This window comes from Falco punctatus, assembly GCF_963210335.1.
Source record: "Falco punctatus genome assembly, chromosome: 3".
In the NCBI taxonomy this organism is placed as follows: domain Eukaryota; kingdom Metazoa; phylum Chordata; class Aves; order Falconiformes; family Falconidae; genus Falco; species Falco punctatus.
The window spans coordinates 49,944,563-49,969,886 of record NC_137582.1 but is presented as its reverse complement, the minus strand read 5'-3'; the positions used below and the strand labels follow the sequence as shown (position 1 = coordinate 49,969,886).

The 25,324-nt window shown below is 36.5% G+C and overlaps 1 protein-coding gene across 7 annotated transcripts in view; it reads left to right on the top strand.

Moving 5' to 3' along the window:
• SNTG1 (syntrophin gamma 1) overlaps positions 1–25,324 on the top strand; it is a 372,531-nt gene that overhangs the window by 143,281 nt on the left and 203,926 nt on the right. The window contains exons 1-2 of one of the 7 annotated variants that reach the window (XM_080381503.1): positions 18,552–23,966; positions 24,891–25,011. The exons of 5 other annotated variants lie outside the window; for them this stretch is intronic. The gene's annotated coding sequence lies outside the window, so the exon portion shown is untranslated. Of the gene's footprint in view, positions 1–18,551; positions 25,012–25,324 lie in introns of those variants that run through there. One more of the 7 variants, XM_080381500.1, reaches the window with a different exon arrangement.

The window sequence follows — 25,324 nt, the reverse complement described above, 5'->3', positions numbered from 1 at the left end:
TTTTGATTCTTTTTGGTGTACTTAAGAAAGGGAGATAGTAGAGAGAGAAGGGTGAGTTCAAAGAATGAAAATTGTGTATGAGTAACAGAATAGCAAAATAAATTGGCAGTGCCCCAATGGGAGACACTGAGCAGATACTACTTCCAAGATCTTAGAGTGCTACTTGACAACAAAGTGATGACTCACCAATGATAAGTGAAGTGTAGTTTTAAATGTCACTGATTTTTTTTACATGTAAGGTTATTCAAATATGTAAGTTCCAAAATATTGTCCAAGATGGCCTGATAGTACTGGCTGTTAGTGCAGTTCTATGTAGGGGCAATATGTCCTTGTTTGTTTGAAAGATGTGTGAAGACTGTTGGTCAGAGTCCCAGTTACAATACAAATCCAGTGGAGTCTGCATATCTGGATCACTTAGTCTGCTGTATTTTGTAAGCTCTCAGTGAGGAACCTCTGATTTTTCTCTGTCAAGAAATTTTCTGTGCATTTTTTTGGTGGTGAATTATTGCATATGCTGGATAGGGACATGCTATGTATTTTATACACAGTATGTTGGAAATAGTCCCATTTTTTCCATTTCCTGGAGTTTGTGAAACATGCCCACTTCAAAGTGCTTTCCTGATTTGTATTTCTTTCTTCTATTACATAATATCGCTGCACACCAGTACAACCTCAGATCACAGAACTTGCTTTTGACTCTGTTGATTTAGATACATGTACAGGTAAAGAAATGACCCAAAGCTTATGGAGTAGAGAGAAGCAGCTTTCTGCTTCAGCAACTGCTTATGCATAACAGCTTCCTTGAGGTTGTTGTGATGAGCTTGCTTATCAGTGAAAATGACTTGAATTAGTCTGAGATCTCAGTGTCCATGATTCCAATTAGGAATTTAATGAATGCTGAAACCGTCTAAGTCTTCCATTTATTCATAACGTAGCATGACATTAAACAGCTGATGACAGTGGAGAAATTCAACTGGAATCTACTGTTTGAATTAATATTTTTTGTTGTTGTTGTTGTCAGCTTGCAGAGCCCACATCTGTGACCATGACATGGTTACCTTCAGAGAACTCATTACTACTTACATTGTGCTCTAGCAGTTTTCATCCTTCACACTCAGAGGTGGGCAACTGACTTTAAAGGACTTCCATGCTGAAGGGAATGATAAACACTCTTACTGTTTCATGCCCCAGTAGGGCAGCCAGGTCAGTCCTATAGAAAGAGAACTTAAGTGTTTTCTTACTTTGAATACAAAATATATGACTGGCTAACCTTGGAAATTCATGGTATTAAAAGTTTTATCAGTGATTTGTAAGAAACGCAGACTTTACTTTTGTATCTGGACTTTTCAAAACAGATTGGTAACTAGATTCTTTCACTTTCCTATATTTGCTGGCTCATGTTACTGACCAGTATTAGTCTGTGACAAGCACGAAAAGAATTGGTTGCTCCAAGCCAGCTGGTGTTTGAGAGACACTTGTTATAGCTTATTGTTGAAAAATACCTACCAGCTGTCACTATTAGTAGTTAGTATATGTAATACAGTTTCTGGTGTTCTAAGTAAAAAGGTAGACATTCAAAGATACTAAGAGTGAACCAGCTTCTCATTGTAAGTAAACAGCCCAATGTACTTGTGAGACTAGGAGATGCTATTCTCACCTTTACATTGTATGTCTCCTACAGATTCACATCTGATATAGTCTGTTAAGTATTTTGTATGTACATATAGCTGCCATTCTTGGGAGGTTTCTCAGCCTTCTTGCAATATCTAAGGAGTTTCTCTGGGTGAGTTTTGCAGATCTCACAAGTCCTGAGACCTACTGTGTGGTACTATTCAAAGGACTGCTGACTATCAGAAAACTGCTGCCATTCCTGCACTGTGTTCTTCCTATGCTTGCACTGTCCAGTTACAGCATTCGAGGCAGCACTTTGGGCATTTCAAATATGTAAAACAATCAGGTGTCAGTAGTGCATGCATACATGCTGCAGAGCTTCAGGCTTCTAGATCATCCATTTGCTGGGTGTCTTTAATATATCCCAGAATTTACCATACATGAACAAAATATCTTTGCAGGAAATGCGGAATTTATGTAATCCAGCTGTTACACAGTGTATTTGTATATAGTCCTGTCTACAGAAATACGGCGATTGTTGACATTCAAGTCAATTAAAACTGCTTAGACAATAACATACCATCTCCAGTAACTATCTCCTCAATAAAATAATTTGTTTCTGGTTTACAGTCTACTTTGCTATAGAAAACAAACAGGAATTTGTAGCTCTTGTATTTTTTCCCCAGTATGTGGGAGCTGGTAGCAAACTAGATCATCATCAGAATTACAGGTATTGTTAGTTGGACATTTACTACATTGTTCTTTTATGGGAGTGGGAAAAAAATCAGAAATTGTCTTGATCTGAAATATGCAAAAAATGACATTGAATTTTGATCCTGGATGCAAACAGATTTATGATTTTCTCAGTGTCAGAAGTCAGCTTTGGACATAGTATGTGAGGGCTGGGACTCATTTATAAATAAAGGTACGGATAGAATCACGTCCTGCTGCCTTGTCCTTTGAAGTTCTGCACCATGGGTCCTGTCTTTTCAGGCTTGTTAATAGGTTTTCTTTCTTATCTTGAGAGATGCTTCATGTAAAGATCAGATTCCAAGAGTTGCAGACTTCTGTAGCTTTAAAGCACTCCATCCATCATACAAGCCAAAAATATTACAGTGCTTGGCTTGATGCATATTAAAAAAAAAAAAAAAAGAAAAAGTGTTCGATTGATGCTTAGAGCATCAATGGATTTCTGCACTCCATTTTTCTCAATTTAAACATCATCTTCTGGGTGTAAGGTTTAACGTACTTGTAATCAGTTGGCCAATGAATAAAGACTTTTCCTCACTGGACTTCTGCCATTCATTTAAAAAAAGGGGGGTTAGTTTTCAATGGAGTAAATGTGTTATATTTTTCATGATCTTATTCTATAAATGCAATTTTCTAAGAAGAGATCATGACTGGAAATAATCCAGGCGTGCTGGTTTTGAAGGTTAAATAGTTTCAGGGGAAATCATAATTAGAGATACCAGTTTCATAATTTCATGGTTCTGATTTATTTTCCCTTTGAGGCTGTGGGAACTTTCTCTCTAAATCAGTAAATTGGAGAAATTGATGATGGTGAATGTGAATTGAGATTCCTGTATGTAAAAAAACCCCAACTAATAAATCTGCTGTGTCGTCATCACTAATGAAACACTAGTGATGAAACAAATAATTTGTAAATTTGGAATGTGTCATGAAGCAATTTTTTTTCTGACATAATACACATTTTCCTTTCAATGCTTTTTTAACCAGTGAATGATTGACACCTCCCAAGCAAAACTTCCGCAGCTCCAGTAATGGAATTTTTCTCAGAATCACAGTATGAATTACCTCTGCTAGAGATCAGCCCTGATGTATTCTGCAAGCACAAGGTCTATGCCTTGTGCAAGTCCTGTTTCAAGGGTGCATTTTACTCTTCTGGATAACATTTGCATCTTGCAGCTAGCATACTAGTTGTACTTGAGTACCCTTGCACATCTGAGTCATGGCGCTGTGTTTTTGATGGAAACCTGCCAACTTTATGAAAAGTAAGGATTTTTCTAAATATACATTTTATAATGCCACTTAAGTAAAAGACAAGAGGCAGAGATTTAATAAAATTTATCACTGCAAAAATAAATAAAAAAATATTTCCTATAATGAAGCAACAGAAATGAAATCATCACCATTTATAAATTGTATATAACAGTCATTCATCACTGTTTTGTGCTTTCCTGTTCTTTGTTAGAATGAAGGACACAAAATGAATAAAATAAAGGAAAAAAAAATGACAAAATCATCATATTCCTACCAAAAAGTAGCACAAAGCACATACTGAAGGCCTGACGTTCAACGTGAACAGGTTTGTTTTCTTTGAAGAGATAGACAGTGTCAACTTTAGATACTATCCATAACATCAGTAGTAATAAATAGCCTAAATAAATGACAACAAATCACCTCACTGGAAATTAAAGTGAAGGCTGTTTTTGTCCTTTTCACACATTTCTGGTTTTGCTTATACTAAATGAAAGTGTTTTGAAGTTGATGTCTGTGCTGCACCCGGTTTTGGCAGCTTTAATGATCAGAGTGTAAATATTTTCAAATTGCATTTCAAAATGCTTTGTAACTCCCTAGTTAATTTTTCTTATTAATTTTCTGTATAAAAGCAACACTTGGGGACACAACTTTTTCTTGTTGATGTTGTTTTGTTTTCTTTCTTCTTATGTGGTTCTAGTTTAAATGAAAATAAAAAGTTAAATTTATAAGCACAACCTGTATAAATATAGTGTAGTAATATTGGACATGTAATGAATCTATTGCATAGTCATATTTTTGAGGAATGTAAAGCTAGATTTGTTTCTTGTTGCTGCAGTTAAAAAAAAAGTTAAGTTGAAATTTAATTTACCTGAAATTTAGCTTTTAAAATTAGGAATATTCTAGAGAAGATAGTTGAAATGAAGTTTGAGAGATCATCCTTTCCAATCGTTGCCTAGAGCATGAGATCAGCTGTACTTGAACCATTCCTGGAATATTTTAATTTTATTGGTTCTTAGAGAAAAATAACAAAACACCTCTAGTGACAGAAATTCACAGCTTCCTTAGGCAGTTGATTTCTGTGAACTGCTTAGGGGCTCTTCTACTGGAAAAATTCTTCTTAGTGGGTAACCTGTATCTTCTTCACTATGAATTAATCTGATTACTTCTTGGCCTATGTACAATAAACAGTCAAGAGTTTGTTTCCATTCTCCCTGTTCTTTTTGTATGTGCATATATGCATATATGTATTTGGTTGTGTATATGTAGAAGCATATGGCTGCGTGTGTTGCCTTCTCTTGGTCTTCTCTGTTCTGGGCAAAAATGACTTAGATTCTCACAGTCTGTGTTTATAGGCCATGTTATTTGGATGTGTGATCATTCTTATTGCTGCCCCCTGAAATACCACCATCTGCTCCATGTTTGATTTTCTTTGGTTTTTGTACCCAAAACTATAAACAGTAGCCCACAGGAGGCTTTTGTAGTGCTTGAGCAGATTGGATGGGACAAATGCTCCTTTATTGTAGTTATCTCAAGCCGTTCTCCATTGGCAGTGTAAGCTTGGGAAACCTTATTTCAGCTGCTGACAGAGCCTTCTGTTTCTGAAATTAAAATTAGGACTTTACTAATAACTTGTGCTGAGAAATTTTAGTCTCTGGAGTAAAGAAGGTCTGTACTTAGTAAGTAATGTTAGTGTCAATGATATTTCAGATATTGCAGAGTTCTGAAGGTTATAACGTCAAGAAAAAAACCAAACACTACAACAGGTTAGTACAGCACAGTGGGAACAGCTGTTTTTTTCTGTAAAGTACATTCTCTGTGTTCTCAGAACTGCTTTACTAATCTGGCCAAGGCTACCCTCCATACGTTCTTACAAATTATTAAGTGGAAAATACAGTGAGATGCTTTTGAAGGTAAAATGCAAGGTAACGGGAATGTGTCATCAGCTTTTGACCTTTCCTACTACCTCTTTATCTCAATTCACAATTGTGGTTGATACTGTCCATTTATTGAGATATTCATACCATAGGACAACAGGAAATATTTATTCCCCTTTCAGTGGACGGATGGCTTAATCATGGATGTGATCGTGTGACTGGGAGTGTACCTTCAGTAACTTTAAGACGTAAAATGCATCTCCCTTTGGCTTTATGTTACATTTTAATTTCTTCGGTAGGCTTTCTCATATGGAGATACATACTCTGCTGTAAAGGCAAACTTATTTTTAGTGTATCTTGCTTATATATCTCAAAGACAAATTATGTCACTGAGGAATATACAACCTCAATGAAATTCCTAGTAAGGTTAAATTAAAGTCCAGCATTTAAATGGTGATTTTGAGTCTGTGTTTGTTGATCTTATTTTTGGAATTTAGAAATCCAAAGCACTGAGATAAGCTGCAAAAATCCATTCAGTTTTACATTTCCTTCTTATTGAAAAATCTACGTTGCTTTGTTATGTTGAATGTATTCCAAAATAGGCACATATAATCAAGGTAATGCACATAATGTGTTTTGTTGTTTGGTTTTTTTTTTTTTCAATTGTGGTTTTTATTTCAGCAACTCTCTCAGACCTTTAAAAGTTTTTTTCTGAAAAAAATAATTGTTAGTTACCTTTTCTTTCAGTTTTTATAGAATACTTTGTCTTCCATGTCTGTCTTTTAGGCACTCATATAGCAGTTTCTTACACATTGCCAGATGGCTGTTCCAGTTTGACACCCCACTGATTTTGGTGCAACACCATGCGAACACAGCAGCCTCCTGCATACATGATCAGTACTGTGGGGAGTTCTAGCTCCCTGAGGCAAGGACTGCCTCGATAGTACATTAGAGAAGATGTAGAGCTGTTATAAATTTCATCATATTGCATTATCACAATTGAACCTTTTCTATACTTATTTAAAGACTAATTAAGTCTTTTAAAACTTGATTGCTTATCTTCATTCTTTTGCTGTGTAGTGGATAACCTGGTATATGACATGTTGTGTTTTAAAGCTAGTATTGAGAAAAAACTACAGATTTACCATCAGATTAGTAGTGATGTTACAGTGGCAGACTGCTGTATTCAAAACCAGAAATATGTAAGAAAGATAAAACAAAACAAAAAAGAGGGCACCTTCATTTCATTTTTAGGTCAGAGCTTTAAGAATGACAAGGAATTGTATGAAAGCAAAAATCGATACTAGCTTAATGCTTTTATTTCTTAAGTCCTATCAAAAGCTACTGCCCAGTTTGCCAATTGTTTTTATGTAGTGTGAATCAGATTCGATTTTCAAAAACAAGTCTGACAGTAAATTATATTCTGAGCAAGAAATAAATACTGAGACTACTATGTTGGTGTCTTTATTCATTGAGGAAAACCTCTATGAATTCTGCTGATATTACTAACATTTAAGTGCAGTGAATGGTAATGCCTACATTTGGGGATTGCATATCTATTGTTTAACTATTTTTATACCTGCTAAAAGATAAATATACTAAAATAGAGTTGGTAAACTTCGTATTTACGATATTTCCGAGCTTTGCCTTTGTAAATGCTTTCTCCATAAAAGTGATTGTGTACTGAAATGTGAAGAGGTGTCAGATGTTGCTCCCATACTAAGAATTTTAGAAAAGACTCTAGAGGTTCAGCCATGTAGCTGGTGAAGGATCTAGAGCACAAGTATTATGAGGAATGGCTGTTTAGTCTGGAAAAAAAGGAGGCTCAGGGGAGACCTTATCACTCTCTGTAGCTAAATGAAAGGATGTTGTAGCAAGGTGGGTGTTGGTCTCTTCTCCCAAGTAACAAGTGACAGGACAAGAGGAAATGGCCTCAGATTGTGTCAGGGGAGGATTCGATTGGGTATTAGGGAAAATTTTATTCATGAAAATGGTTGTCAAACTTTGCAACAGGCTGTCCAGGGAAGTGGTTGAGTCACCATCCGTGGAGGTATTTAAAAGATGTGTAGATGTGGCATTTAAGAACATGGATTAGTGGTGGACTTCACAGTGCTAAGTTAATGGTTGGACTTGATGATCTTAAAGGTCTTTTCCAACCTGAATAATTCTTTGAAAATGTGATGAACAGGGGAGGCCGTCGTGCAACCAGAAAAAGCAGGTTATGCCCCAGAAGTGAAAAGGTACTGCTTTAGTGCATTTGGATTGTGATAAACATAAGCTCCAAGTAATTTGGGATAAAGGTGACATGGCTGATGCGATCTGAGAAAATTACTCTTTTTAAGACTTTTAGCATGTTTTCTATCAACCTCCACACTAAACTTCTTTGTTGGCTATGATTGAGACAGATTGACCTCCTGTGGCACATCTCTGCTAATGGTATTGCTTACTTACTACTGAAGTTAGGAGAGTGACTAAGATGCAAATATCACCAAAGATTAAGAGAGTGATTTCTAAAGCACTGCTTGCTGATCTAACACTTGCTTGAACTAACATAACTATTTATTTGGTCTCCAAAACTGCAATGGAAAGACAGGTTAAATAATATATAAATACAGTTCATACATGTCTGAGAGATTTCCCTGGCTGTGGTCCCAGGATGAACTTTGTAGTACAGATGATAAAACATAGCTGATAAAGGTCACTTGAACATTTTTTCATATTCACATTTTTTTTTAAAAATGGGGATGATCTCGTTTTAATGAGTTCAGTTTAGTATTAAATGTGAGACTGAAGCAGACTCAGTAAATTTCAAAACTAAATAGAAATCATTCAGTCTCCAAAAAGAAGCATATGTAAGACTATAAATTAAAATAAAACCCTATAAACAACATTGTAGTGAAGTTGAATCTTCATTAGTGTCCATAAAAATGCAAAATATTGTGGGTTTTTTTCACATGAGATAACCTGTTCATTTCTACTCTTTCTTCATTTCATATTCTCATGACTATTTAGTCTAAAAATATTGATAATTTTAAAGCATTTTTGTTTAATATTGTTGCATTTTATTATTACATGAGTCATAATGAATGACACTTGCTTTGAAAAATCAGAACTTGTTACTTCTGCTTAAACATTTTGGCAAGCAAGGCTCTTCTGACAGGTTTTAACAGATGCCCATTAAATTACTATGAAAAGAAGTGTCATTACTGTAAATCATGTAAGTGAAAACATTAGTTATATTTACTGTGATATGCTTTGCATGAAGGTGGATTGTGGGGCTAGTGGAATGTTTGTCTCCCAATGAATGCAAGAGTCTTCCAAATGTAGAAGACTCTTCTCACAACAGCAGTCCCTATAATAAATTGTTAGAACTGTTGGTGTAAGTGAAACTGTGGGGCTTTAGTATCATGATTGTACCAATTTGTAAAATGCCAATCTGTCTGTTAGAACCAGAGGTTTGGAGGGGATTTCTTAGTTCTGTCAGTTTGCTATAAATGGCTTTAAAGATTCCAATGGGTGTGTGAAAATATAGCAAGACTCAACATCTTCTTGTTAACCAGGAAGAAACTGCTGAGAAATGTGAAATCATTGGTGTCTTTGAAGGTAATGGCAACATTTTCATTGAGGTCATCAGAGGTAAAATTTCATCTGCAAAACTCTAAACAATTAAGGTCTGGCTAGGGATAGTAAAATACTCTTGGTGTCTGGTAGGTTTGTGCAGAATCCATAAAAAGTCAAACTTGAGAACAAAGTATAGGACAAGTTAATTAACAGTTTCCACTTGTAAATTACCAGGGTTTTCTCTTAGATATGTGATACTTGCTTATAGATTTTTGTCTTCATTGTTTAACTTCCTCTGATTTCATAAAATGGACAGGAAAATATGAAATGTGGTCATTACCGAGATAATACTCTTTTAAAACATTAGGTACCCTATAATGTATAAGACAAATCAAATTAATTCCATATCTGAATATGGATCTTATACTTATGAAGATTTGAATATATGAAAATATATGCCTGCTCAGTCCTTTGTAAATTAGCGTTAGACATTGCAATATAAAACTTTAAAGAGGCCATGCTTTCAGCTACATTTCTATAAAGACAGAGTGACCTCATTCTTTGCACTGAATGCTGTATTTTATACTTAGGTTTAATATACAACATATATTTATAAAACAATATTAGCACCGAGGTTTGGTTTTACTGTGCTCGGTCATTTCCTTTACCCAGCACAATTAGTTAGCAATACTATAGCCGTCTCACACTTAGATTTTCATTTGTGAAAACATTTTTCTTCTTGTTGGTGATACAAAATTTTTTTAACAGTGGTCATAGAAGTCAACTTTTTCATAGAAACAGCTTTTCATCCAGTCACTTGTGCAGCAGTTGGCTGTACAATCACTGCATTTCAATGAAAAAGTCTCACCCCATTCAGTTGCACAACAGTGAGTGTAAAGAGCCATTATCTTTCACTCCAGGGCAACTATTTCTGTGGCATGTGAGGAAAAGGGCAATGTATTTGTGTAAATTAATCTGTTTGAACATTTGGAGGGTAAGTGGAATTATTATGTAGCTTTTATACTATGCTATTGCTGAAGGCACTGAGCCTTTCTCCATAATTTTAGCCATAAATCCAGCTGTAGCAGTATTTTAAATTTTATTGCATATATGAGACCCTCAATAAATAATATGGTTTTGGAGCAAGACGCATGATGTATACCATATTAACAAAGTAAATGAAGTTTTTAATTACTAAATATCATTTAAATACTATTTGGGGTTTTTTGTGTTGGACTTTTTTTTTGTTATTGTTGTTGAGTAAGGTAAGAGGAGCTAACTGTTTACATTTTCTTACAGGTAGCATAAAGAAAAAAATCATTCAGTAAGAAAACTATGTATAAACATACATTGCTATGTGGTCTGGTTGGGTCCTACTACCCAGAATAAAATGGATCTGTCTGTCGACTCTTCCAGCTCCTGCTTGCTTCCTGTGCACCAGCTTGGGTGGTGTCAATGTGTCCTTCACAGCCAAGAGGAAAGGGACAGCCTCGGTGGGGCACGAGTGGTCTTCCCATCCTGTGCCTTGGTGTGGCCCTTTGTCATTCCTCTTTCAATACCTTCTTCAATTCTCTGTATGATTTTGAGAGTGTGGAAAGGAGAGGATTGTTGAGGTGTTGCACAACTTCATATTAAGCTCTGGATGACCAGGTATCCTGTGTTGTCTGTGTGCTGAGGAGCTATAGGATAGTGAGAACCAAATGACAGCCACTTGTGGTTTGTGGCCATGTTCTCACCCCAAGTTTACTATTAAAACCTAGCTAATTAATAGATTTTCATGAATAAAAAGGTGGCCTGAACCTGAACCACATCCTGGTGTGCTTCATTTCCTTTACTGATTCCCCTTTATATGCAACAGATGACAGTGAATATATTATGTATAATCTTAAATGAGCTATTTGACTGATAGTTGCCAAGCTGGTGGCTTGTTGTTTTTGTTTCGATGGTTGTGAGTTAACATTAGGACACTGAAAGCAACAGTAAATTATCTGCGTTACCTGTTTCTGGTATGGATCAAAATGTGTTGCTCATTTTAACCTTATTCAGTGTGACTATGTCCTGAGATACTTCTACACCTGCTTTTCATGCCTTTTGGCATTGGGATTTTGAAGCTCAATGTTATATGCAATTAGGAGTTTCTATATATTGATTTGAAATTTATTTAGTGAAGGAACAGCTGAGAGAAAAAGGAAGATATTCTATAGCATATTAACTGTGATTAGAGCTTTTTACTCACTGAACCCCCGAGCAGAAACTGCTACAATGTTTTAAATAACACATTAATTTCCACATTAACCTGCATATATTGACCTTTTCTCTTAAGTTGTCTTTCCATAATTGGCTGTATTAACAATAGAATCCTTAAGAAAACTGTGATGTTTCTTACTGGCTTTTGCAAAATGCTTTTAATATAAAAGAGCTATATATATTTTGTTCAATTTGTATACCATATCTACATTTAAGTGGGAGTTTCAGAGTCTCTGAATGGTCTTGCAGCACTTAATTTCAGCCTGGATTGTCAGGGTAAGAATAGTAAGTTAATGCCTTCGGAATATGACTGACATATGTTGTTCTTTCCACCTGAGGATCAGGAAGAGGCAGTTAGAAGTTGTAGTACTTACTGCTCTAGAGCAGAAGTGTGGGTCTCTAACATGCTGACATATTTAACATTTCAGCACTTCAGATTTTCTCCCTGGAATTCTAATCCTGCTTCAGCAGACTAGTCCTGACATGGTTTCATGAAATGTGAAAGGTGAGGTGGTAGAGAAAAAAGGAAGGAGAATTAGTTAGTTGTCTAATTTAATGACACTTTGAATTTTAATCTCAAAAGTAACACGTTTCAAAGATGCTTTGTTCCGTATTTTAGAACAGTCTGTCTGAAGCTTTCTACCTGGGGGATTACAGAGCGCAGAGTATGGGGGTGGGGGTGGGGGGGGTGTAAAACCTCACTTTATTCCTGACTTAATTTCTCATACCTGTTGCATCACTTAACCCACAGTGAGCTTACTGCTTCACTTGTCAGTATAATGGGTAAAGGACAGTTAGCTGCCCAGCATTACCAAGTTTATTATGATTCCTTCTCAAATAAAGGTTGTAGAAAATGAGGAATTTGGAGAAGTGCCTGAATTTAGATAGAGCTAATATAAGCTGATTGTGCATTTATTTAAGCAATGATGTCATATTAAAAAAAAAAATAAATCTCTATCTATGAGCAAAGGTTTCATCCTGGACACAGCTAATCCGTCAAATGAGTTACATATTAAGAAACATGTTCTTTTAATGACTACACAGCAGACTGCAATGTGTCTCATCTTCAGTTTTTCCTCCTTTTCTGAAGCAGAACTTTTCAGCGTTTTACAGGGCAGTGTTCAAATTTCTTCCCACTTGGATTTGGTCAAACTTCGGTTGCATCACTCTGTAAGTGTATAAATTCATTATACTTGATTTTCTTCTCTCCTTAGGATTTGGGAAAAACACTGCTATATTATTCCAATGTCATTTTGTTTTCTGGTTTTGAATTACCTTCTGATTTTGGGATATGATTCTTGTATCTGGAATATTAAAAGGAAGAAGAAGAAAAAAAGAAAAGAAATGTTTAGGCATCTCTTTGGGTATACTAGATTAAATGACCTACAGTTGTCCAAAAGTTGATAACTGTGATACCTCATCTTTAGAATTTAGAAATGAGAAAACTGTAGGACTTGAAGCTAAAGCATTACAGCAAGTTCTTTCCATCCAAGCTTTTGAAACTTTGTGTACTGTAAGATATTTCTAATGCTGTAACCTAAGAAGGCTCTTAAACCTTTTCAAGTACACCGCATTCAGCTTTTCACATAACTTTCAGTCATAAATATTAGGAATTTCAACTAAGGAGAAACTCCAGCAGAAGTTGAAAACAAGACTAAATACAACTTGTAAAAATATAAGGAGTGAGACATAAAATTTTAAAATTAGTAATCAGGATAATATTGGTAGGTTGTGGAGGTGGTCAGGTGGCACAAGCAAAAGGATTAGAAGTAAAAACGATAAGTGAGTGCAGATTTTATGTATTTATTGTTATGTATAAGCTTTTTGGTATTCTTAGCTCTATGGAAATCAGTGCAATTCATGACTGCTTCCCCAAGGAACTTAAGATCAAACTTAATATAGAAAACACAATTTAGTCACACATAATATACGGATTAGAGTTTTAGCTTCATCATGGTCTAAATATTGTGAGTGACAAAATAATTAGTGTGTTTGATTTTTGTTGTTCCTTTTTTTTTTTTTTTTTTTGTGTGTGTGTGTGTGTGTGTGTTTGGTTTATTTTTAATGACCTCTGCTGAAAATGGAAGTCAAGCAAAGGACATCATAAAATATATGACACATGATTAACTTCTTAGAAGCTGAAAGGGTTTACAGTGTTGAACCATGTGGTCTTTTACAAAAGTATGAAAATTGCTACGATCGCTGCAAGTGATCTCACCCACAGTAATAGAGGCTAGTAAAGTATCTCATGACTTGGAATACTTTTGTTTTTGTTGTTGCCGTTTGTTTGTTCTATATTCCTTAATACAAAGGGTAAAAGAAGAAAACAAAACAATTAAAAAAAAAAAAAAGGAAAGCATAAAATCTAGTTTCTCGATAACCGTTTTTAAAGCCTTTAAATGTTAGATTTTGAAGAATAATTCGTCATGTATCAGTGTAGTCCAGGAATAACTGAGTGACAGCAAAAGCAGTTAGACTAGCTTATATTGCTTATAAAGTACTTTATGCTATATTTATGGTCTATGTGTTGTACTGTACAGCCTTGTATATATGAAAGTTCCCTCCCTGAGACTTTCCAGTAATTGCTATAATAGTGTATGTCAGGATTTATACTTTATATTGCCCATGTGGACTATTTCAGATTCCTGAAATTCCAAAGATTTATTGTTACTCTACAAAGATGTCATCTGATGTCTTTACATTATGCACTGGTAACATTTTTTTTAATGATATGATCAGAATTGTAATTCAAATGTTATCATCAAGTTAAGAAGTCTTATTGAATCAATTACTTCTGGAAGTTAGCTAATCCCAAAATAACTTGAGGATCATGATTTTTTTACTCATAGGGAGAACAAAATGCAGCTTCAGTTTTAGTAGATGTGAAGGCTTACTTCAGCAGTATATTTAAATGTGTTTCTAACTTTAAACATGAATATTTCATGTTTCTAACTTTATACGAGTCATGCGAGGAGCTACAGGCCTGTCAGTCAGACCTTGGTGCCAGGGAAGATTACGGAGAAGGTCATCCTGAGCGCCATCACATGCACATACAGGACAACCAGGAGATCAGGCCCAGCCACTATGGGGTTATGAAAGGCAGGTCCTGCCTGATGAACCTGATCTCCTTCTAGGACAAGATGACGTGCCTAGTGGATGAGAGGAAGGCTGTGGATGTTGTCTGCCTGGACTTTAGCAAAGCCTTTGACACCATCTTCCACAGCATTCTCCGGGAAGAATTGGCTGCTCATGGCTTGGTTTGCTGTACTTTACGCTGGGTAAAGAGCTGGCCAGCCAAGCCCAAAGAGTAGTGGAGAATGGAGGGAAATCCAGTTGGCAGCCAGTCACAAGTGGTGCTCCCCAGGGCTCAGTACTGGGACCAGTTCTGGTTAATATCTTCATTGACAGTCTGGAAGAGGGGATTGAGTGCCCCCTCAGTAGGTTTGCAAATGACACCAAGTTGTGGGGGAGTGTTGATCTGCTTGAAGGCAGGAAGGCTCTACAGAGGGATCTGGAGAGGCTGGACCGATGGGTGGATGTCAGTTGTATGAGGTTCAATAAGGGTAAATACCAGGTCCCTCACTTGGGTCACACCAACCCCATGCCGTGCTACAGGCTGGGGCAGAGCGGCTGGGAAGCTGCCTGGCAGAAAAGAACCTGGGGGTGTTGCTCAACAGCCAGCTGAACATGAGTCAGCAGTGAGCCCAGGTGGCCAAGGATGCCAACAGTGTTCTGGCTTGTATCCAAAATAGTGTGGCCAGCAGGACTGGGGCAGTGACCGTCCCCCTGCACTGGGCACTGGTGAGGCCGCGCCTCGAACACTGTGTTCAGGTTTGGGCCCCTCACTGCGAGAGGGACATTGAGGGGCTGGAGTGTGTCCAGAGATGGGCAGCGGGGCTGGGGAAGGGTCTGGAGCACAGGAGAGAACTGGAGCTGTTTAGTCCAGAGAAGAGGAGACTCAGGGCTGTTCTTATTGTTGTCTACAACTACTTGAAAGGAGGTTGTAACCAGGTGGGTGTAGGTCTTTTCTCCCAGATAACTAGCAACACGACAAGAGGAAATGGCCACAAGTTACACCAAGGGAAGTTTAGATTGACTGTTAGGAAAAATTTCTTCACTGAGAGGGTGGTCAAGCATTGGAACAGGCTGCCCAGGGAGACGGTGAAATGACCATCTCTGGAGGTGTTTAAAAACCGCATAGATGCAGTGCTTAGTGACATGGTTTAGTGATAGACTTGGCAGTCCTGGGTTAACAGTTGGACTTCATGATCTCAAAGGTCTTTTCCAACCTAAATGATTCTGTGATGTTATGATTTCTACATCCTAGTTTCACAAAGTTATTTCTTGGTAAAGAAAGAAAGAAGGAAAGAAAGAAAGGGAATAAAACAAAGGAGAAAAGGAAGGAAGGGAAAGAAAGAAAGACGGAAAGAAAGGAGAAGGAAAAAGAAAGAAAAGAAAAAGAAAAGAAAGAAAGAGAAAAAAAGAAAACCCATTTGGTAAATCCTTGACTTAAAAAGTGAACAGAACGTCATAAGATGTCGCCCCTTTATCTACTTCCTTAGATAATGTTGTGAAGCCTTGAAATATTCCATCAGATACTAAGCTATGGTTAGATAAAGATGTAATAATTTGCGTTGCACTATCATCAAACCTTTAACTATTGATTTTGAGACCTTATTTGATCTCATCACAGTGTTACCCTACTGTTATTCTATCACTTATATAGAATTATCCCTGGCTTTGAAAGTATAGATTACTGTTTTTAAAGCCATAATGGTTTATTAAGAAGTTGGGGAATATGAACCCATATGCTAAACTGCTGAAGGGACAGAGTCATGAATCCTGTGTTGTCAGTTACAGTGGAGAGATTTCAAAGTGAAAGGTCACTGCTCTGGGAAAGACGTATGAGGAAAATCCAGATGTCTGGCTCACTTCTGCTTATTTTAGAATAGGCATTGCAAACTATTACCCATATTTTCCCTAATGGCAGAGTTACATATTTGCGGGGTTATAGATCTGCAGTGATGAATATCAGAAAATGGGAACAAAAGATACAGGCATGGCCTGGTAACTCTTCCAAGTCTGAGATGTTTTTAACTCCAGAGTACAGAACTAGGAATGGGCCTACACCATAGAGTTTCTGTGAAAGTATCTAAATGAACAGAAATATTATACTCTTACTGTTAATTTCAATCTCTTAAGTGTCTGAACAAGAGTCATGGAATTTTGTGGGGCAAGTAGAACAGTAGGTTACAAGTTTTGACAAAAAAGTAAAAGAAGAGACATTTGCCATATAAACCTTTTGAAAGTCCAGGTGATCTGGGAATAACTACCCCATGTTCTTATCCTCTACAACCAGGTTCCCACACCTCCATTAAAAGTACCAGAAAAAATTCTATGTGGAAAGAGATCTCAGAATAAAAGTTGTTTCCTTTTCTCCTGTGTTTTTGCCCAGCTGTGACCTACCTGGCTTACTGCTGTGTGGAAGTGCTGTTCAGTGAACACATCTGGGGATGCCACAGCTGCTTCCCCAGGAGATGCTGAGAGTTGATCAGAAGCCATATCAGAGCAGGCTTCTAGGTGCAGTGGTGGGAGATATGCACAGGCAGTGAAGGTGATCTGATAAGCTTGACAGCGTAACATGTTTTTGCATTGGCTATTGCAAGGCTGGTATCTTGAGGGTTTACAGGCAACTAGTCCATGGACAGAGGAATTCCTAAGGCATCTGGGTGTTGTGAGATATACTGAAAGAGACCGATAAATCCCATGATGCTGGAACTCTGTCTGGGAAGATACTTATTTTTAGCTTTTTATTTAGACTTTGCAATGATGGGATAGTTCTTTGACCAAATATGGCAACGTACTGTGTACACTGATGCTGTTATTTTTGTTATTAGAGTAGTATTATTTAAATTATTATTTGTGCCCAGATGGAAAGGTCCCACAAAAACAGGCCACATTGTCTTCATCCCTTTTGAAAACAAGCAGTACAGTCTACCTAAATGTAATTTGGGAACCTAAGAGAGCACATACACTCTGGGGTTCTTTTGGGGAAGGTCTGAAAATACAAGCTTTGTCTTCCCATAAAGAAGAAAAAAAAAGTTGCTTGGATTGAAAAATCATAAATCATTATTGAGGGGTTCACTGCTGCTCCAGGGTCCTCTTAAGAATCTTGTACATAACACTGCTCTCAAACCTGGAGCAGGACTAGTCTGTTCACAAGTGGTTAAGAAAAACTCCCGATCTATAGATAATAAATAATTCATTGAAGAAAAGTTGCTAAGTGTTGTGTTTGTTTATTGACTAAAGGGTTTGATAGTAGAATATAACGATTGTCAAACAGTAACCTAAATCCTTTGATAAACCTTCCTGCACATAAGAAGATATTGCTGTGCATTCATATGACCTCGCCTCACCACAACCAGTCAGGTGCATCAGGCATGGAGGGACAATCCAGAAAGGGAGAAGCCCATTTCAGTGGAAGGGAAAGTTAGAAGAAGCATATGCTTTAGATCCCAGATGATGAATGGTGGGATTACAAGGTTTACTCTTTGGAAAGAAACCTGGATATACAGTTATTTGTAGGCTATTCTAGTGTTTTTACTAGAGCATAGTGAGCAGAACTGAAGTTTGCTGAAAACTTCACACAGAAGAGAGACTGACTGGGAGTTTACTTTCCTTCCTCCTTTAATGTTTTCTAAGATGAACTTAAAATGATGGTCTATAATGGGAAAACTTAGGTACTTGGCTGTTTCAGTCTTTGTGAAGACAATTAACCCTGCAAGGACTGGCATGATCAGTTTCATGACCACATCACATTATAAGGGATTTGTTTTTGAAAGTGGAAGAAACACCATTTCTTAGTAATTGTATGTACACCAAAATCAGGAAGGTAGTGCCTGTTGTTTTCTCAAACATCATACTGCAGTTATGGCAGCAGATTGTTTATCAATTGTTTCTCTCTGAGATAGTATCTTTTTTAAAACTCAGAGGAGGTAATAGAAGACCATGAGACTGCTTATGTTAAGGACTTGGGTTTTAATCTTTTAAGCTATTAATATGTCATCTCAAAATATATAAAATTCAGTAATGAAAAAATTTTCTCCCATGTTTTTAACAGATATGCCCTCTCTTCAGTTTCTTCCACCACATGATCGTAAGAATCCAAAAGAACTTTGAATTAAAACCTTGGTGGATATTTACCACTTGTCAGTCCTTATGATCTTTCCCAAATCATCTGATGTTCAAGTGGTAGGTTATAAATTCTCATAGCAATACTTCTTAACTCTTACAATATTTTGTAGATACTAATGAGTTTTTAAAATGCTGTGTAAAAACTGCTGCTGTTTTAACAGGAAAAAAAAAAAGGAACATAAGCTTCAGACTGGTTTAAACAGCAAGAGACCTAATAATTTTTTATTGAGTGAACCACTGTTTTAAACAGAGGGTGATGGCTGTTAAAACCATGAAGAAATGCAAGAACCTGGAAGCTTGCTGTTGCTATGAGAGATAATAGAATCAGCTTACAAAAGAAATCTCAATTTCAAAGGAGAAGCATTTCCTGAAGAGTGAAACACTCTCTAATGTCTTGTTTAACATTCTAGTTTTCACTCCTTTTTAAATCAGGCTCAGTCATTTATACTTTGTGAAGAATTATTTTAAATTATGATCAAGTATTACAGACAATCATAGAACAATACTTCTGAAGTTATCTGAACTCTCTCAAAGGATTCTCACTTAATGTCGGTCTTTATACTTCACAAGTGTTTTTTTTTTCTTATATATTTCCAAGATCAGATAAAGATGCTTCATACTAGGATTTCCTAGACTAAATTGCACTTTGGCATATTTATTAACTGGCAAAATAACTTATATTTTGGGGACTCTGGGCAGCAGAGTCCTTGACAATAAATTTACAGAACTTCTGCTAAGCCATCATTTCTTATTGTCCTGTATATGTCTCAGATTTAACTTGTCTGCTGTTTTCTCTCAGTATGTCCTTGTAGCTTACTCTGATGGTATTGCTGTTGCTTACACTGGAAGAGGCGTCTTTTCCCTGGGCTATGTGGACGTCAACAGTGTCTAAAAATAGTCACATATTTTGTTCCGCTGCATGATCTTAATTTAGAATCATAGAATCATAGATTAATTTAGGTTGGAAAAGACCTTTTAAGATCATCAAGTCCAACCATTAACCTAGCACTGCCAAGTCCACCACTAAACCATGTCCCTAAGTGCCACATCTACACATTTTTTAAATACCTCCAGGGAGATGACTCAACCACTTCCCTGGGCAGCCTGTTCCAATGCTTGACAACCCCTTCAGTGAAGAACTTTTTCCTAATATCCAATCTAAACCTCCTCTGGCGCAATTTGAGGCCATTTCCTCATTTCGTATTGCTTGTTACTCGGGAGAAGAGACCACAGCTACCTCACTACAACCTCCTTTCAGGTAGTTGTAGAGAGCAATCAGGACTCTCCTGAACTTCCTGCTTTAATCATTCCTTTGTGACAGGTTTGACAAATCCCAGATCTTCAAACATGATGTACAGCCCCATAACATCCATATTAATTTCCTGCATCAGTGTGTTGTTCTAACATTGACTTAATTTGCTTTAATTCAGTGTGTCACTGGACTTTTGTATAGAGCTTGTTCCCTTTACATATGTCTCTTTCACTCGAATATTTCTAAAATGATGAAGAATGCTTTTAATCAATTGTGATTCAGGTGGTACCCCAAACTGCACTCAAGTAATTTGTTTTCTGTTGGCATGTCACAAGCAGTGAACTTTGATAGTTTTGGTAGCCATGTGAAAAGATTTTAAAATACAGCACAATTACCAGAGCCATGTGACTGAAGATGTAAGGAAAGTATCTCTTAATGCATCTCTGACCCTCTCTTCTCAACATTACTGCTCATAGTTAGCTTATTCCTAAGATGTACATTACTTCTCTTTCTCCAAATTTGATCTTTTGTTTCACAGGTCTGCTAGGGGGGAGAGGGAGAAAGAACAACATGTAAAGAGGTTAGGTTCCTTCATACACCTAAAATACTTTCCTTTCAGTTTACAGTCATAATTAGAATATGGAATACTATTGATGATCAGAAAGATAATCTTAGTACATCTGGATTTGATCAAACTGACTTTTATATAAGAACAACTTTTAAATTAATATGTAATGGAGAAGTGCATTTTTTTTAAAAAAAAAAGTTTCCATCTTCTTGTCCTTCACATCTTTTTCCTTTTCTTGCCCTTTTTACCAACAATGTCTTTCCTCTTCGCTCATTTTTTCGCTCCTATTTTTATGCTTTTTCCTCTTTCATCAGCCTTCTCAGACTGACACTGTGTTACATTTATTAGCACACACATACTTTGTGGATAGTTTGGAGAATTTTCCTACCTACTTCCGTTACTTTGGGTGCAAAGGATGCTTAAAAAGAACCCTATACCTCCCTCAAGTTCCATATCCCTACAAAGGGAGGGGATGGAGTTTTTAAACTATAACCTTTCTATTGCCTGAAATAGACTTTGAAGTGAAAAAAGGAATTGTGACCTGAACTCTGTCCTCCCCCCTACTCACTTGAGTGAGAGTATTGGAAAGTAAAAAGGAAAAGAAAAACTCCTGCTTGGCTTCAGTGACTGTGTCTGAAGTGCAGAAGTCCTTTAGTACTTTAGTGTACCAATATAGATGTACACCTACTATACCGATGAGTTTTTGAGACATCAATGGAATGTTTTAAACTACAGTCCCATTTGATTTCAAGACTTCTGTTTAAAATCTTTTGGGTAAGTTAAAATGTAGGAAATACTTGGATCAAGCGTAGCTATGAAAACTTAAGCCATCATATTTTTGTGTATACACTATGACTCAGTTTCAGTTATAGAATCACAATCTAAATTTTCCACTGGAACCCACTTACAAAAAAAGTTTGTTTAAAAAGTAATCCATAATATATTCTGGTACTGTCACAGGTAGACTTGGAAGCTTTAGAGCTGTCATTTGAGTTAGTGTACCAGCTGTAATTTTCTGCCATTTTTCGTGAGTTTCCAAAAGATGAAGCTCCCACTGTATGTTTATCATTATCAATGAAATTGGCTTCAGGCATTGCGGGTAGTTGCATAACACAGCCTACATCCATGGTGTTTAATTTCCTTGTCCTTAGACTATGGTGGCTGTGAGAAAATTACCTATTGAGAATGATCTTTATACTAATTCCTGAATCATGTAGCCTTTTTTGGTTTTTTGTTTTGCATAGTACTAGCTGGCATGGACTAAATCCATCTGAGGGTCCATATTTAAAAGCTTAACAATATATACAGTAAATTTGATGACATTGCTTAATTTTAGTATTCTGTACAATAAAACGGGTGTAACACTACCATGTGGAATTTTTGATCTGAGTTTTAGGTATATTACCTTGCATGCAAGTGCTCTATGGTGGTTATAAGAATTCATTTTCACCCTCCTGAAGGTTGTCTCCTTCTTCCATATCCCTCAGTTTGCTCGTGGCCCAAAAGCTCCCACAGTTTGGCCTACCCTAACTCCTTTCTGCTGATCTACCAAGTTTCAGATTCCCTTCCACATTCTTCTCATTCTATTCCTGGTAATAGAATAAGGTTTTCAACATGACTTCAGCATGTTCCAGTCTACTTGACTGTACAGTTCAAATTTTCATCTTCTTCTCTCATCTACACTTGGTGAAGTGTGGGAAAAAAAATAATCATAGAAGGAGTTACTGATACTACTCCCAGCCATCTTCTAGTTAGATTGCATCATGACTGTGTCCAAGATTTTACAGACAAAGAAGAATTTCTTATGACTTTACGATACAAAAAATTCAGGGTTTTGCATCCTGGCTCTCAATGAGCTCAAGAACACAGTAAGTAAAATCTAAACTAAGCATTAGTCAATTAGGTAGAAAATGAAAAACCAAAATGAGTAATTCCCATTAAGTGACTAATTAAATAGGGATGGCACCTATAGCTGTCCACCCACGTCTGCCCTGCACAAGTATAATTGTGTGGCAGCTGGGTGTTCTGGGACCAGCACATTTTTCCCCACTAGCCAGTGTTTGTCTGAATCACCTCAGTTTTAAAAAGTGGAGCAGGCTATAGGTGTTTCTTTGCAATTTACTGCATAACCCCTATGGCAGGATTATCTGCAGGAGAGGGCCGTATGGAAAGCTGGGATGACCATTAAACCGAGTCCAATGCAGTCCCATACAGAAAGATTTTCAGTGAGGGGTGCTGCTCTCAGAGGAGTATTTTCTGATTAGCTTTAAGTGTTTCCCACTGGCTATTTAACTTCACATATTTTAATTTCACAGTACCTTTAAGTGCTGCATTTTCCTGTGTGGCATATTTTGCATATCTCAAGTTCTTTTTTAATACATTTTGACAACGTACTACGGCAGGAACAACGTGACAATAAATAAACTTGACTTGGTATTACAACAGTACTTCTACAGGTTCCTGCTTTCTGAATTCCAGAGGCGTTAAAGAGGCTTTTGCTGCAATCATATAAAAACTCAAGTGGAAGATCTAATTGTGTTGATTAATTTTGAGCCAAGTTATTGGTGTTTGTTTTCTGTAAGTAATGAATTATAGAAGTATCTGCTCTGAAAAGAAGAGAAATGCGACAAAGATTATGCAAACCATGACCATGATATCTCTGATGGCTAGAAATTCCTAGTTCATGCACAATATTATTCTGCTTCCCTTCACTGGCAACTATTTGAAATAGGTCACTCTTTTTTCCCCTTAACCTGAGGACAATTAATTTTTAATAGTAGTGTTTATAAGTGACTTTGCAGGTAAGGCAACACTGTAGCAGCAACTGACTAAACCTTGGGTGCTCTCTATGCCATAGCAATGCTGTCCCAGAGATGACAATCAAATACATAGATTTTAACGGTGACCAATGGAAGTGTGTGCATGCTTGTTCTGATAGGAATTCTTCTTAGACCGGAATGTCACTGTTGATTACAGGACCTGAGAGTAGAAGCTAAGTTGCAGTCCAAACTTCAGTCTGAAGTGGTCAAATGGTCACTTAATCACATTAATTTAAATATTTTTATCAATCAGGTTTTCAAATTATTCCTTGTATTTTTTTATGATTAGCTTGGTTATTTATGGGAAAATCTGTAAGTTCATACTTTGGAAAAGGAAGAAAAAACAGCCATGAAGAAAATCAGTGACATTGAAGGATCAATGACTTGACACAATAAACAACACAGTTTGTGTAAGCTGCAGTACAACACAGAGATCCCTTGGCCCATAAATAAGTAATTTGGGGTCTTCTTCCTATATTGTCTAATTTGTCTTGCTCTTTGGTATTTCACCTAGGTGATTATGATACCTATGTGTTGTCATTTAAGTTCAGTGTCTCTAAGTGTTGATGTCATGAAAACAGGTATACCTGTTTTTTTCTGTGCTGCCAGCTTGCACTGACTCAGTGTTATTTCACAGTCTCTGAAGCTGTCTCTCTGCCCAGCTTCCTAGGTAGCTTCTAGCCATATTCAACACATCTTTTTACCCCTCATAGCCTAATTCCATTTCCTGGTTACCAGTGGAGAAACTGGCTAGCAGCTGCAAAAACAGTGATGATGGTAATTGCTAAGTAGAAAGCAAGCTTCAATTCAAATATTAATACAGAAACCAACGCTGAAAGGTAAATTATGCCAGCTTTTTCGCTGGGCTGATGTGATTTTTATTACCATCTTGGTAGAAAGGACTGATAAAGTCTAGGGTCCTTTACTGCTGCATTTGATGACCCATCCCAACAAGGTGTCCAGTTCTGTGCAAACCAGTTAGGAGCTTCTGCCACAAATACAGAACAAAATGTGTACTCACAGTTACGGACATAATAGGAAAGCAACTTAAAACACTGCCACTGCTCTATTTCAAACTGTTTACAAATGTATTACGTTGTGCTATATAACTTGGTAATATAAAATAACCATTGTTTTCATTTTGTCAGTGTAGAGTAGGAATATTCTTTTGAATAATATGAATCATTTCATAAGATCAAATGATAAAATAGAATGAAAATATTTTGACCTTACTCAAATAATTTAATGCCATCAAAATGAGGAAAGATCAAAATAAAATATTATATTGGGTATGAATTTTCAAGTGAAACTTGGATATTTTATTTTTTTTTGTCCTGGGGCGATTTAAAATGACTTGTCATTTTGTTTATATTAAAGTAAATGAAATTTCTGAAGTTCTCTGAGATTAGATTTTTTCATTTCTTTCAGTTATGCTTATCTTGTTAGTTCAAACTCTATTAAGACATGCTAGATAGAGTTTGTGATTCAAACTGTAACATATGAGCAGGAATGGTGTCATATCCGTTGAGAAATCCTGGTTTCCGTTTTCCTTGGTATATGGGAAACACTTTGATCAATTTACAAAATGGAAATATGTGCTACCTTATCCACTTGCAAACTGGAAGTAAAACATGCTTGTATTCATTTGCTTCAGTGGATGTCTTCTGTACTGTCTGGTGTCATATCCCTTCATTTAATTCATTTAATCTAGTTTTAATATTTGTTATTTATTATACATTATTATTTTGTTGTTTTTTAAGCAGGATTTATATACTTCAACGTCTAGGGGAAACACGCATTTTTCAGATTTCACTGTGAATTGTTATTTTTCCATTAAGACCTTCTGCAGTTAACTTTGGACCTGACACATATGCATATATACAGGTAGAAATATATTTATCAGTTATTTATGTAGGGTCTAATAGTCTCAAATAATTAAGTAGTATTATGCTATTTCCATTTACTAAAAGTCAAAGCATACCAGAATAAAATCTTTTTTTTTTTTTTTTAATGGCATGCCATGTTGTTCTACTTACAAACTGCAACACTTGTCTTTTAAATGACATTATAATACTGTTCAATTTGGGGAAAATTAAAGGGAAAATCATTAATGGATTACACTGTCCACACTCATTTAATCGTTAGCATGTAAAAATGTCCTTTTATGCCAAGTAAATACAGCCATTAAAGGAATTGC